The following is a 13,046-nucleotide window of genomic DNA, read 5'->3' as shown; positions in this document are numbered from 1 at the left end:
AGACACTAGCTCTGTGACCCTGGACACTTAAATCTAACTCTTAACTTAAGTAACAACTCTAGTTGCCTCAGTTTCCTCATCTGTAAAAAGAGCTGAAGAATGAAATAGCAAACCAATCTAGAATCTTTGCCAAGAAACTTTTGTGCTCACAAAAGGTTGAAATGACTGAAAATGACCCAATAATGCACCTGTATTCAATATTGTAAACTCTTTAAAAGGAAGGGCGATCCCAGTTTCTATCCCTTACTTGCACATGATAAGCACAATCCACCAAAAAAAAAAGTATAAAACTGCTTCACAGAAAATTGTGAGCTTACCACAAGTATAAGAAACTAAGGCAACTTAGAACTATGGGGAAACATGCAACCTAATAGATAATGACTCCTCCTCTTTTTGAAAATGTTTTTTAGGATCTTGCCAGAACCATACAAATCATGCTTGTCTGAAACTGTGTCCAAAGCAAACCAAATTGGCATTTGATAACTTTAAGAACCAGCAAACAATTAGAGTGGCTAGGTGGTGCAGTGGATAGAGCACCGGCCCTGGAGTTAGGAGGACCTGAGTTCAAGTAGGACCTCAGACACTTAATGATTACCTAACTGTGTGGCCTGGGGCAAGCCACTTAACCCCATTTTCCTTGCAAAAACCTAAAAAAGAATCGGCAAACAAGCAAATAACCCAAGCAGTTTCTTTTGTAGAGTTGGTTTTGCAATTGACTCTTTATCAAAGCCAATATGGGTATTTTTTTTCAAATCTTTTACTCAGATAAAAATTGGGGTATCTTTTAATCCCTGGAAACTCACCACCATATATGGCATATATGGGACTGGAAGAAATCTTCAAAATTTTCACATCTAGTTCCTTGTTTTATGGTTATAAAGACTGAGCCTCAAACAGGTTAAATAACTTGCACAAGATCACATAGATACTAAGTGGCTAAGTCCTTTGACTCCTAAGGCTTTCTTCTTGCACTATGCTGTCTCCATCGAATTCATCTTTTTACAAGAGAAATGTAAGAAAGAGCAAAGAGTTCTACTCACCACCAATGTATCATGAAAATCTATTAAGTTAATGGTGTTTTCACCAATGGTGGGTATCTAAAGAGGCAGATAGCACTGATGAAGTGAAACTGGATTTATCCTAAGACTGACCTTGGAGAAAATATATATAGTTGACTCCAAAAATGCATTATATGTTGGAGACTGTTCCCAGTTGCACAAACTTCTACAATGCAGTCTAGATTGAATACCAGGCAATTTACTGCAGTTCAATATTTATTTTTATTCAAATAACTAGATATTTCAGAGAGTCAGAGAAAACACAATTTATCAGCACTATGGGTATTACCTTCTGGTGATTCATGTTACCAAGATGCAGTCTCAGTTTTCTTGGCTAAATATTTCACAAATGTTTGAATAGTGCCCTCTACTCATGTATACACTTGGAAATAGTTCTGCAGTTTACTTGCAAGTAATTTATAAGTTTAGCTTACCATCAAGTTGACTCACTTTTAAGGTGTTGCTTACAGTTTCCCTCCAATCTTTGAAAATTTCCAATCCCCTGGAAGACACAAAATACAGTTTTCCTTTAAAAAGCTGGGAACAGGGTGGTGAATGGGAGATGACATGGGAATTTTTCCTTTACCCATAGTCCTCAATATAAGCTTTGTAGATCCCAATAAAGAAAAAGAATGTGCTTAATTGAAATGATTTGTTTGATAGTCTATCCACTTTTGTTGTTGTATATTGTATTCATAAATACTTGTATAAATATTTTATCTATTGTGCTTAAGTATATAATATACTTGCAAAGGAATATTATAAACTTATATAAGTATATTCTGACAGTCTTTCACCAAAATTAGGATGATGAATCACACTTAAAGTTAGCTTTTAACACTGTACTATCTAGATATAGATATAGATATAGATATAGATATAGATATAGATATAGATATAGATATAGATATAGATATAGATATAGATATAGATATAGATATAGATATAGATATAGATATAGATATGATTCTACAATTAAATTGTTTTTGATTCAATTCTCTACATATTCCTCTCTCCTTCCCATCCCTGCTATAACTATTAAGGCTTTTTGAGTGCTCTTGCTAAGGGAGACTGTACTCAGGTAAGAAGAGGAAATTAAGAGAATTTTTAAAGAAAGAATTTAGAAAGGCAAAAGAAAAATGATCAAAATGTACATACATAAAGAGAAAGAAATTTGTAGACCAAGGAGAGCCCTCTCTACCCCAACAATTTTTGGCTAAGTAAAAAAGTTATCCCTTCTTTTCCCCTTTCTTATATACATACATATATATTCTTTTTTAATGTTATTTTTTCTAATTACACACAAGGATCTTTTTTAACTTTCCCTTTTTTGTAAGATTTTGAGTTCTACATTTTTATACTTCCCTCCCTTTATTCCCCCTTCACAAAACAGTGAGTGATCTATATGGGATATAAATGTACAATCATGTTTAACATATTTCCATGCTGATCATGTTGTGAAAGAAGAATCAAAACTAAAGGAGAAAAAACAAAAGAAAGAAAACATATAAAGCAAGTTTTAAAATGTGAAAATAGTTTGCTTTGGTCTGCATTCAGCCTCTACAATTTTTTCACAGATCTTTTATAATTGTCCTTGATCACTGAACTACCAAGAAGAGCTAAGTCCATCATAGTTGATCATTATATAATGTTACTATTAATGTGTATGATGTTCTCCTGGTTCTGTTCACTTCATTCATCATCAGTTCATGTAAGTCTTTCCAGGCTTTTCTGAAGCTTTCCCACTCAAGATTTCTTACAAAGCAATAATCTTCCATCATATACCACAAGTTTGTTCAACCATTCTTCAACTGATGGGCATCCCCTCAATTTCTAATTCTTTGCTACCACTATTGCTATGAATATTTCTGTACATGTAGGTCTTTACTCCTTTTTATGATCTCTTTGGAATACAGACCTAGTAGTAATATAACCAAATCAAAAGTTATGCACAGTTTTATTGTCCTTTGAGCATAATTCCATAGTTGGATCAGGTTGAAACTCTACCAACAGTGTATCAGTGTCCTACTTTTCCCATATCCCCTCCAACATTGATGATTTTCCTTTTATGCCATTCTAGTTAATCCACTAGGTATGAAGTAGTACCTCTGAATTGTTCTAATTTGCATTTCTCTAATTAATAGTGACTTTGAAAATATGATTATATATACCTTTAATTTCTTCATCTGAAAACTGCCTATTCATACTCTTTGACCATTTATTAATAATAGGAGATGACTTGTATTAACAAAAATTTGCCTCAGTTCTCCATATATTTTAGAAATAAATCCTTTATCAGAACCACCAGCTGTGAAAATTGTTTCCCAACTTTCTACATTCCTTCTAATCCCTTAGTAACATTGGTTTTATTTGTGCAAAATCATTTTAATTTAGCATAATCAAAATGATCCATTTTTATTTTAGGTAGTTTTCAACATCTCTTGTCTGATCAAAACCTTTTCCTATCTCCATAGATCTGACAGATAAACTATTCCTTGTTCTCCAAATTGGTTTATGGTACCACCCTTTATGGCTAAATCCTGTACCCATTTCAACCTTGTCTTGGTATTAAAGACTGGTCTATGCCTAGTTTCTACCATACTAACTTCCAGTTTTCCAATAGTTTTTCTTAAAGAGTGAGTTCTTATTTCAAAAGCTGGAGTCTTTGAATTAATGTATATATGTATGTAGTATATATGTGTCTGTATATATATATATACATATATATATATATATATATATATATTCTTAACATAATATCTATGATTCCAGGCAGTGAGGTAGCATAGTGAATAGAGTGATGAGCCTGGAGTTAGGAAGTCCTGAGTTCAAATCTGATCTCAGAAACTTAATAGTTATGTGACTTTGGACAAATCAACTTAACTTCTGTCTGCCTCAGTTTCCTCAACTGTAAAATGGGGATAATCATAGCAACTAACTCACAGAGTTGTTCTAGGGATCAAATGAGATAATATTTTTAAAATGCTTAGAACAGTGCATGCATAGCATATTGTAAGCCCTATATTCATGTTATTCCTTTCCCGCTCCATTTACATGGGTCATCCTATCTCTTAAGAAAACTTTAACATTCTCACAATCATACTGAAGTACATTTAACCAATCAGAATATCACATTTCACTGTTTTTAAACAATACTTTTTGATTTTTAGAAAAAAAGCTCCATTAGCTTAAAATTGTTCTAGCCAATTTATCAGAATTAATACATTTTCCTCACTAATTTGTTTATTCTTTTTCAAGTAACTGGAGATCCTTTTAAGGTATAGATTTTCCAGTCTTAACAATAACTGACCAAGTGCCTTGCACATTACTCAAACAGAAATCAATTCTAAATGAATCATAATGAATTAAAAATATTCGAAAATGAAGTTATGTCATCTAGCTATCTTCATCTGATATTCTCACACATCTAATTCATTTTCTGTTTTTGTTTAGTGTGTGTTGTATTTGTTTATGTTTAATTAGAAGGTGGGGAAGGGAAGCAAGTTGATAGATATTAAACTTTTCCAAGGGGCACCAACTATTTCAGATTATTAGGAGCAACTTCACAAGTTACTTCTCAGTACTTCCTAAGGATTTGGAGCTGGAAAAATCATTTCATCCAATTCCTTCATTTTAATGCAGATTTAGTTTTGTGGTTGTTCAGTTTTTTTTCATTCATGTTGGACTTTTCATCATCCATTTGGGATTTTCTTGGCGAAGATACTGGTATGATTTGCCATAACCTCTTCTAGCTCATTTTATAGATGAGGGACTGAGACAAACAGTGTTGTTGCTTGCCCAGAGTCAAACAGTTAATAAGAATCTGAAGCCAGAGTTGAACTCAGAAAGAGACTTTTCTGACTCCAGACTGAACACTTTATCCACTCCAAGACCTAAGTGCCCTTTGTGCCAGATAGCCTCAGCTAGCTATTCTCAAAGTATGATCTGGGGACTCTGAGGGTCCCTGATATCATTTCAGAGGGTTTATATAATACTAAAATAATTTCTAATACATTAAATATTGATAGGTAAAAAACCCACAAAAACATCTTCAATATTTTTAAGAGGTTTTTTTTTTTTTTTTAGGTTTTTGCAAGGCAATGGGGTTAAGTGGCTTGCCCAAGGCCACACAGATAGGTAATTATTAAGTGTCTGAGACCAGATTTGAATCCAGGTACTCCTGACTCCAGGGCCAGTGCTTTATCCACTGCGCCACCTAGCCGCCCCTATTATTTTTAAGAGTTTAAAGGGGTCCAAAGATGGAAAAGTTTGAGATTTGATATTTTAAAAGGAAAAAATAAAAATGATTTGCCTAAAGCGATATTAGTCATAGGTGGCAAACTAAGAATTTAAATCAAGATCTTGTAATCCCAAAATAAGTAGTGTTTATAACCCTTCACTTTCTCTTTAAGTGGCAATGGCAATACTCATCCCAGGATATACTGTACTAGCATGCCTAAGACACACTTGACTCATGCTCTATGCATATCCATGTCCCAATTTCATTACTTGTTCTGCTGTGCCTTTTTACCTCTCCTTCCTACTATTTGGCAGCTAGATGGTACAGTGGATAGAGCCTTGACCTTGGAGTCAGGAGGATAGGAGCTCAAATCCAGTCTCTGACATTTGCCACTAACTAGCTGTGTGACCCTGGGCGGGTAATGTAATCCTGATTGCCTGACATCCAGGGCCATCTCCAATCATTCTGATTCATATCTGGCCACTGGACCCAGATGGCTCTGGAAGAGAAAATGAGGCTGGTGACAGCACAGCACCCCTCAATCAAATCAAATCCATGTGCTTGTCATGACATCACTTCTCTGATGTCATGATCTTCTTCGAGGATGAAGGACAAGCATTATTTGACAAAACAAAAAGCATCACTTTTTTTAATGTAGCTAAGAATTAAAAATCCTAAAGTTATTTTTGAGGTCTTAGTTTGGATGAATACCTTCATAATATATATCTCTTAAAATGGGGAGTTCTCTACAGATTTCTTTGGGACCAGAATTCTCCAGTACTCTCTCCTCCTGCCTTTATGCTTGTGTCTACTTTGTCACCAGCCTTACTTTTCCTGTTCCAAATTTAAACTGAACTTTGTAGATACCATTGTCACTGCCATAATGACATTGTTTTGGAATTACTCCTTTACTGGCACATGAAATAAAAGCCTAGTCTTTCTGAATGAAAGAAATACAACTGGATAATATTTTCTTTGAAATTTATAATGTTTGGGGCGGCCAGGTGGCACAGTGAAGAGAGCACTGGCCTTGGAGTCAGAAGTACCTGGGTTCAAATTTGACCTCAGACACTTGATAATTACCTAGCCATGTGGCCTTGGGCAAGCCACTTAACCCCATTGCCTTGCAAAAAAAAAAAAAACTAAAAAAAAAAAGAAAGAAATTTATAATAGTGTTAAAGGGAAAGTGAATTAAAAATCCATTTCTGAATCCATCAGGCTTTTTTAGAACTTTTATGAGTATTCTTTGGGAGTAATAATATCAGAGTCTACAAAGATTATGAAATTATTGATTCTGACAGGAGGAATTTCTACCAACTTTAGAAACACCTATTGACTTAAGGGTCTCTAGGTGGTACAGTGGATCTAGTGGAGGACCTGAAGATGGAAAGATTGTGAGTTCAAATACTCAGATTCTCACTAGCTGAGCAAGTCTCTTAACCCTCTTGTCTCAGTTTCCTCATCTGAAAAATGAGCTGGAGAAAGGAATGGCAAAGCTTTCCAGTATCTAGGCCAAGGAAACCCCAAATAGGGTAAAGAAGAGTTGGACACAAATGAAGTGACTGAACAATAAACAGAGATTGCTAATAAAACTAATGGACTAGACTGCTTACTTATCGAATACTGAATCCTCTGCTATCTACTTTATTGGAGCATTTATTAGTTTTGTGGCCTATTCAGCTTCTGAGCACAAACTGAATATGTTAGTGATATAGTACTATCAATTCAAATAGTATTTAGAAACAGAAATCTTGAAGTGATCTAAACAAAACTAATTTGCTCAAAAAAAAAAAACCCTAAAATGTTGAAACACTGGAGACAAGATGACAGGGAAGAACAGAAACGACTATCTTTTTGCTCAAGCTTTTCAAGCTAAGGTCAAGATGCAAAATTTACTGACGGAAATGAAAATAAAAAGTGGAAACCCAAAGTGCATTTTTATAAGTAAATCATTCAGGTAACTTCAGATGGTGGATGTGAGCAAAAAAAGACTCCTACAAATCAATGTCAGTGATCTCATAGACTAGCACAATCTGAGCTAACTAATAACTTTTAAGCAGGATAATTTTAAGCTGTCCTTCCCAGATAAAGAGAATATTTCTGACCTGCAGACAGGAGTATATATTCTTTGAATTTAAGCATGAACTTAAAATAATTACATAGGTGGCTTTCCTATTTTCTCTTTGAGGTCTCTTCTCCATGTTTCTGGAAATACCAGTCTGTACGATAATGTCAAATGGAATATAATATCATAGTATTTTGGCAGATGAACCGCTCTGAATCATTATGATTCCAATTCTAATGAAACAGATTGCATGAGTGAAACCACTGCATTATTCCATATGCATAAGCTTTGTTCTTAGACTGAAACCTGTCAGATGCGCTTAAAAATTAATAATAGCCACCCAATCACCAGTTATGCACTGATTAAATGGATCTGTGGGACAAATGATACAGCTGATGGACACTTTCTGAAGGGTAATGAATGCCTGAGGAAACAGGTAGTTCCCAGATGGTTCTTCACTTCTTCCATAACATTTCTATCCCATAGTTAACTGTTACTTATAAAGAAGATGATTGCAGGTCAAGACACTAAAGGAAAAGGCAAGTAAAAGGCATCTTACTGGAACAGGGTTAATGCTTTGGAGTGTTCTTTCTAATGAAAAAGCCTATTTATGTCCTCTTCTTTTGTTTTGTTTTTTTCATTTCTCCCTTTGTAGCTCTATCAATCTATACAAGTGCTTTTGAGAAACCAGATAGTGTAGAAATCCATAGTCATAAAAACCTGTCACCATCTTGTTTGTGAATCATCTGCTCTTAAAAACCAACTCTGGAGCTCGTTACCAACTTGTCAGCCTTACTGAAAAGAATGTTTTTAATAAAGAAGAGTAGGGAGGCAAGGCAAAATATAGTGGGAGGGGGAAATTATTAACTATTATTAATGTAAGGCTCCCTCAGTCAATCAATTGCTAACATTACTCTTTCTGGTATTAGATGACAAATGAAGCTTCTACATGAGCTCTGGAGGAATGTCTGAGGTTGCATAACCTGTGCACAGTGTGGGAAGTATGTGAGAGCTTTTCTGAGACGCATTCCAGGATTTTAAAATATCAAGACAATAGTAATAAAAATAATAGCATTTGTAGACAGTCAGATACTGTGCTAAGTGCTTTACCTATATTATCTCATTAGATTCTCACACCAACCCTAAAAGGTGGGTGTTCTGTTCCCATTTTACATTTAAAGGAATTGAGGCAGACAGAAATTAATTGATTTGTCCATGGTCGCACAAATAGTATTTGAGGTGGGATCCAAATTCAAATTTTCCTGACTACAAGTCCAGCACTCTAACCATTAGGCCACAAAGCTGTTCAATATTCCTATATAATCTGCCACTCAACTGTCAAGGTGATCTGTCAGTGAATCCCTGTGACTTCCTTTTACCTTCAGAATTAAATATTTGACATTCAAAACTCATCATAACCTGCCTCCTTCCTCTCTTTCCAGGATTCTTGTACCTTACTCACCTTCACTCATTGATGAACCATACATAATGGTCTCCTTGTTGATTCTTTAACATGATATTCTATTTACTATCTCCATGGTTTGTTTTTCACTTGCTGTCTCTTTGAGTGGAATGTTTTGCTGCCTTACATTGGTCTATTAGTGTCCCTTTTTTTCCTTCAAGATCCAGTTCACAATTTGCTTTCCTTCTGCAGAGACCTGGTCCTCTCAGGTGCTAATAACTTTTCCTTTTAGATTATCTTCTGTATTATAACTGCTGTTCAGTCATGTCTGACTCTTTGTGACTCCAACTAGAGTTTTCTTGGCAGAGGTACTTGAGTGGATTGCCATTTCCTTTTCCAGATCATTTTCAGATGAGGAAACTGAGGCAAACAGGATTAAATGACTTACCCAGGGTCACACAGTTTGTAAGCATCTGAGGTGAGATTTGAACTCAGGTCTTTCTGACTCTAGGTCTGGTGCTTTATCCACTGCACCACCATCTGCATGTTGCCTCCCCTTTTAGCATGTATGTCCCTAGATGGCAGAGACTGGTTGGGTTTATTTATGTTATCTTTATCTGTAATTTCAATATTGAGTTTAATTCCAGTCACATAGTAAGTCCTTAACAAATGATGTTTGTCCTTCATTCTCAAAGAAGACCATGATACCATGACAAGTACATGAACTGGATTTGAGTGAGGGGGAGGCAGGGCTGTGCTAAGTCACCAGTCTCACTTTTTCTCCTCCAGAGCCAGTTGGGTCCAGTGGCCAGATATGCTGGTTGACTGTCTGCCTGACTGTCAGAACCTTGCTACAAGGGAAACTAGTGAACTTTCAGGAAACTTTCCATTCAGAGGAAGAATGGATATTGAAAAACTATTCTACAGATCTACTTCCCCCAGGTTCCTGCTGGGCAGTATTCAAGTATTTGCCTGCCTACCCACAAATTTATTTGATGGACCCTGGTAGCCATTACCATGGCAACAACATGAGCTGAAAATAAAAATAATTTCCATCTTCTCTAAACCTTTCACTGGAGCTACACAAAAGTAAGGAAATTTTTGAATTTGAATATAACTCTCTCTTTGTCCTTTCCCACACTCTAATGGAGAGACTTAGGTCAAGTACAGTGTCCTAGAGAGAAAACAGGGGAAGGCCTGAACGAATCACACACATACACACACACACACACACACACACACACACACACACACACAAACACACACACACGACAATACCCCAAGAAGGATGAGTATGAATCACAGCATACTAATTATCTAGCATTCTGGTGCAATTCCTGCACTAAGTTATCATAGTGTGAGAGAATTGGGGAGCAATTTCCCACTTGAGGACAACTAAACAATTAGAAGGTTAGATCCCATCCTACTCCTCATGTGAAGGTGTTGAGGGAGATGCTAAGTCACAATCTGAAATCCCATAATGTGCCTCTTGTTCCCATATCTCTGGAACATCAGAGGATACCTTTCTTTTGCATATTGATGACTGCAGTCATCTTCTTGCTCTTAATCATTATGCAGTGGCTTTCCTGAATCCCTGTCATTGGTTGCTTCAGTTTATCTATTAATAAACATTGAACTATCTAGAATATATAGTACAAGCAATGAAAGTTCTTGCCCTCCTGTTGCTTATTAAATGTTTTGCCATCATTTACATTGGCTGAAAGACTCCCCCCCGCCGCTACATTTTTATGTTTGATAAATATCTCTAATGTAAAATTCAACATAGCCTTATTCTGTTGATGTGAAACAAAACAACAGAGCCATCCCTAAAGCTTTCCAACTCTAAGCAGGTAAAAAAGAAAATCACACTGCTTGATACCTGCATCATCATTTTTATATATGAGAAAATTTGGTTAAAAATACCATCAAAGCTGACCATAAAGAAGAGAAGAGAGGAGAAGATATAAGAAAGGTAACTTATAGTCTAAAAAAAGGAGTAAACTTGTATTGTGTTGTGGACAAAAACAGAAACATTGTAGTAGGAAGCTGAGTCCTTCCTCCCCCACTCTCAATACAAGAGCACTACTTCCTTCTGACAGTTTCTATTTGCCCTCTTACAACTGGAGTCATCTACTGCCCCAAGTAGTATAACTTCTTCCCCAACCCAGTTTAGGAAGACTAGAGTCAATCCTCTGGTTTACCACACAATATGACATAGACTAAATGCCCAGCTTTCAATTTCTACCTATTACTCTTAATTCTCTACTCTGGGACCAAACAAAGTAAGTCAAATCCCTATTCCTTTAATTTATACCCTTTTTTAAAAAAAATAGTTATATTTATACCTGATGTTTTATCATTCATTTTTAAATATACCCTCACTCTTCCTTCCAAGTGAAACTTCCTTCATGACAAAGAAAAAATAAATTAATTTCCTTTATCACCCATTGACTCCATCTTTTTACTATATTATACCATTATATTCTGCTCCTTCCTACATTCAATATATATATATATATATATACATATATATATGTATATATATATATATATATATACTTCTTATAACAGCTCTTATAAATGAGAAAGTTCATATGAGTTATCAGCATATTCTTCTCATGCAGGAATACAAACAGTTCAACATCATTAAGTTCCTCATAGTTTGTCCTTCTTTTTCATCCCCTCTATGGTTCACCAGAGTCTTGTACTGGAAGATCAAACTTTCTGTTCTGTTCATCTCTTGTTGTTTCAATAGGAAAGTTTGAAAGTCCCCTGTTTCATAGGAAGTTCATCTTTTCCCCTGCAAGAGGATGTTCAGTTTTGCTGGGTAGTTGATTCTCAGTTGTAAACCAAGATCTTTTGCATTCTGGAACATCATATTCCAATCCCTACAAGTCCTTAATGTAGATGCTGCCAGATCCCATGTAATCCTGACTATAGAGCCATGGTAGTTGAATTGTTTGTTTCTGGAAGCTTTTAGCATTTTCTCTTTGGCTTGGGAGTTTGGGAATTTGACTATAATATTCCTGGAAGTTTTTCTTTTGGTATCTCTTTCAGCAGGTGATTGGTGAATTCCCTCAATTTCTATTTTACTCTCTGCTTCTAGGATCTCAGGGAAATTTTGCTGTAATATTTCTTGAAAAATGAAGTCTAGGCTCTTTTCCTGGTCATGATTTTCAAGTAGCCCAATAATTTTTAAATTATTTCTTCTGGATCTGTTTTTGAGGTCAGTTGTTTTTCCAATGAAATATTTCACCTTTTCTTCTAATTTTTGGCTTTTTTGGAAGAGTTTTATTTCTTCCTGATCTCTCACAAAGTCATCAGCTTCCTTTAGTTCCCTTCTGCATTTGAAGTAGTTATTTTCTTCAGAAAGAAAAATCTCCTTTTCCAGCTGACCAGTTCTGCTTTTTAAGGCATCATTCTCCTCGTTTGCCTTTTGTTTTTCTTTTTCCATTTGCCCTAAAATGGTTTTTAACATATTATTTTCTTCAGTATTTTTTTTTTTTTTGTATTTCTTTCACCAAACTGCTGATTTGGTTTTCATGATTTATCTGCATCACTCTCATTTCTCCTCCCAATTTTTCCTCTACCTCCCTGAATTGCTTTGTGAAGTTTTTTTTTGGGGGGGGGCTCATCTATAGCCTGAGCCCACTTTTTATTTCTCTTAAAGGCTTTGGATACAGAAGCTTTGAGTTTGTCATCTTCTGAATCTTCCATGGGACCAAAGTAATTTTCTATGATCAGATTCTTCTTTGTCTTTTGTTTGCTCATTTCCTTAGCCTAAAATTAATTTACTGTACTTCCAAGACTTTGGGGGGGGGGGGTTGGGGGACACTCACTGGGACCTTTATTCCTTCAAGGTCTTATGCTGTCTTACCTGTGCTTTGATATGTAGATGACCACAGGCACTCCCCTCTGCCCTGGGGCTATGAAGAGGATCCCTGCTCAGCTATCTTAGTATGGAAGCCCAAACTGCAACTTGGATCTGAATGTGGGCAAATAGTAGAGTCCTGCCCGAGAGAGAGCAATCTACCCTACCCCCTTACCATCTGTGGGCTGTGCTCTGGAGGTGCAGACTGGCTTCCCTGATTCCCACTACAGGTTCTCACTGCCGGGCTGTTCTGAGGCTGGTGCTCCCAAACTCTGGTGCAACAGAGTTCTCTCATCACCCCTTCAAGCTGTTCCTGGTGATCCCTGGGTCTTGCCCTGTGGCTGAGGCTTTTTCCCAACCCCCAGTCCTAGTGAAACACACCTTTCCTGTAGAACTTCTAAGTTGTCTTG

At 36.1% G+C, this 13,046-nt stretch overlaps 1 protein-coding gene across 1 annotated transcript in view; it reads left to right on the top strand.

Moving 5' to 3' along the window:
• Window positions 1-13,046, top strand: part of NKAIN3 (sodium/potassium transporting ATPase interacting 3) — an 862,357-nt gene that overhangs the window by 805,466 nt on the left and 43,845 nt on the right. The window lies entirely within an intron of this gene.

This window comes from Macrotis lagotis, chromosome X (genome assembly GCF_037893015.1).
Source record: "Macrotis lagotis isolate mMagLag1 chromosome X, bilby.v1.9.chrom.fasta, whole genome shotgun sequence".
Classification (NCBI taxonomy): Eukaryota; Metazoa; Chordata; class Mammalia; order Peramelemorphia; family Peramelidae; genus Macrotis; species Macrotis lagotis.
Note: the sequence above shows the minus strand (reverse complement) of the source record. Positions and strands in the feature narration are given on the sequence as shown.